The sequence below is a fragment of the Leptonychotes weddellii genome, chromosome 12 (genome assembly GCF_054177405.1).
Source record: "Leptonychotes weddellii isolate Sample4059 chromosome 12, ASM5417740v2, whole genome shotgun sequence".
Taxonomy (NCBI): Eukaryota; Metazoa; Chordata; class Mammalia; order Carnivora; family Phocidae; genus Leptonychotes; species Leptonychotes weddellii.
Genome location: NC_138380.1, coordinates 77680691 through 77683575, shown reverse-complemented (window position 1 = coordinate 77683575; position 2885 = coordinate 77680691).

Below are 2885 nucleotides of genomic sequence, written 5' to 3'. Positions count from 1 at the left end.
GAGAAGGAGAGAGAGAATCTCAAGCAGACCACCTGCTGAGCGCAGAGCCTGATGCAGGGCTTGATCTCACAATCCTGAGATCATGACCTGAGCCAAAAATCAGGAGTTGGCCGCTCAACCAACTGAGCCACCCAGGCACCCCCTAAACTCTCATTTTAAAGATGAAGAAACTGAAACCCAGAGAGTGTAGTTCAACGAGACAGAGCTAGATGATGAGAGTCCAAGGTAAACCCAGGGTTCCACTTCCCTTTTCACGCACTGTGCTGAGTCCTCAGCTCACTGGCCCTCTGGGCCCTTAGAGGGCATTGCCAGCTGAGTGCCGTTCTTCTGCCCTCCATGTTTCCCTCATGTATTAATAACACAGCCAAGACAGTGAAGTGTTGCACTTAAACACCACAATACTGATCCTTGATTCCGGACAAAAACGGAGATGTTTCATTTGGATTTATCAATCTACATAGACCATGACCTTATATTCTGGGTTTTCTGGAAAAGGCTCAGGTGACTGTATTCTCTCCAAGAAGATTGTTTGTTAAACATATAGAACTAATAAATATGCAAAATTTAGTATTCATTAGTTTGTAAGTCAATTAGAATAAACTTCCAAATCAGAAAAAAGCTTTTGTCAGATTATCCACCTTTATATTTATTTAAGAATATATGATTCCCTAAGTGTCTCTCTGTGTGTCATCCACTATGCTTGGCTCTTTACTTCACTCTCCTTGTTTCATCCTCACAACAGTCTTATGAAATAAGCAGTATTATTATCCCCATGATAGCAATCAGAGTCTTGGTATTTAAACAGCTCTCTCATTATGCAGCTAGTTTTTATAGCTAGTAAGAGGCAGAACTTCAGCTCAGGTTTAGCCTGAGCCCTTAATCAATGCATTTCCAATGACCACACAAAGTTGATTGTTGGCTATGAAAAAAGGCAGGACAAGAAAACAAAAAAATAGACATTTAAAAATACTATAGTCTGGAGACTAGTGATGTGATTAATAAAGTGATTAATAAGTATTGTTTTGAAGGCTTAAGAAAACCACTATTTGGGGGAAAAAGAAAAGAAAAAAGACATGGTCTTCTGAGTCATTTAAGGAGTCAGAGATGACATTGTTACGATAGAAAGAGAGAAAAAAGATGAGAAAAATACAGAGAAAGATCTTCAAGCATTTCTCCTTTTCTCAAAAACCTTCTTCTGGATACATTTCTTGTACTCCAAGTTTAAGATTTTCTGCTATGCCCATGGCATAAGCTTCAGTTTTCTGGACTCATGTGGAAAATTTGCTTATGTGGAAAACCCAATTTTCCAACTATGTCCAAATAATGGAGCATTATTATATACATATTTATGTTGGCTTTAATGAATAATACGTAATCTTCCCCTAAAAATAAGTAAAGATAAAAGTAGATTGACTTGTTAACGTTCTGATGTCATGGGCTTCTCTGCCTCAGTTTCCCCTTCCAAAGATAAAGTTACTTTTACTTAGCATTTTCCTGATTTATTTGGAGAAAACCATGAAAAATTGTTTCAGTGTATGCCTCCTGGATACTCCTGGGTGTCAGTAACTGTAAAAACACGAAGCACTGTCTATTGGGTATTATCTTTACCTAGTTCCCTTGTAGTTTTACTGAGAAACTTGAAATTGACAAGGATGTGAACATTACCCCATAATTGGAAACAACAACAACAAAAAACTGATCAGAGGATCATAGAGGATAATTGGCCACGTACGTGGCAAGAATACAGGCTTCCAGTGACCTTCCAGGGAGACTAATGTCACATGTACATTAACATCCTCATTATTGACCTGAAACAACAGAAAACAGCAAGTTAATTAAATTCTCAGGTAATGCTAAATGAAGAAGTGTTTGTTGCTAAATCCCAGTGAAGAACAAGACAGAATTCAAAAGGTCCCTTGAGAATGTTAGAGATAGTCAGGAAATAAAACAACAACAACAACAACAACAACAAAATTGAAGCTTTAAAATGCAAGCAAATGTATCTAGAGAGGAAGCAATTTTAAACACTGATATTAGGTAAGCTACAATTAGAATGCAGTAATGATTAAAGGGGCTTCAGGTGACAGTAAGCAGAAAATTAGACATAAGTCCGAAATGCAATATAGTTAAAATGCTATTGGGTTTAGGACCCTTGTTTTCAGATTCTGCATAAAGGATCAGATAAACACTATTGGCTGATGAGACCTCATTTAGACTTCCTTGATTACAGATTACAAAGCTGTAAGAAACAGAAAAGATTAGAGTTTGTCATATGTATGCAAATGCCCTACAGCCCAGGAAAATCCAGTGCCAGCCAGCAACAAGCCACAATGAAAGGCCCCTTTTCCCTTAAAATATGTCCCTTACCCGTCGGATACACGAGGCTCTCGTCTTTCAGGTAGGTTGCTGTCCCAGCAGTTCCCATTAAATTGCCCATTGATTTCCTGGGAAGACTTAATCTGGAAATGAATTTGTTGGAAAGACTCTTGGGCAGCTATGTGGCAGAGGCAGGACTCAGAGTAGAAGGGGAAACTGAGGCAGAGTAGATAGGTGTGTGGCCTGGGGTCTCCAGGAGGCTCAGAAGGGACGGATAGGGTCAGACTGTGTCTAGCCCTGGGCCGCTTGAGGGACTCAGTTTCCGAGGGCCAGGGGAGAAAGTGTGGTTTGGGAGCAGTCACTAGCTGGTAATGGATAGTGGTAACTGTAGCTGAGTGAAAGTCACTTGAACTTAAATGTTTTTTGATTCACATCGGAGAGCAAATGGCTGAGGCCATAGCTACCTATTTTCTGCTGGTCCTGTGGATGCAACAAGGGAAACCATTTGAATAAATAGCCTTATTCTCACTAGCTTATTCTTTACAGAAATGCTATAAGCTTATTTAAGG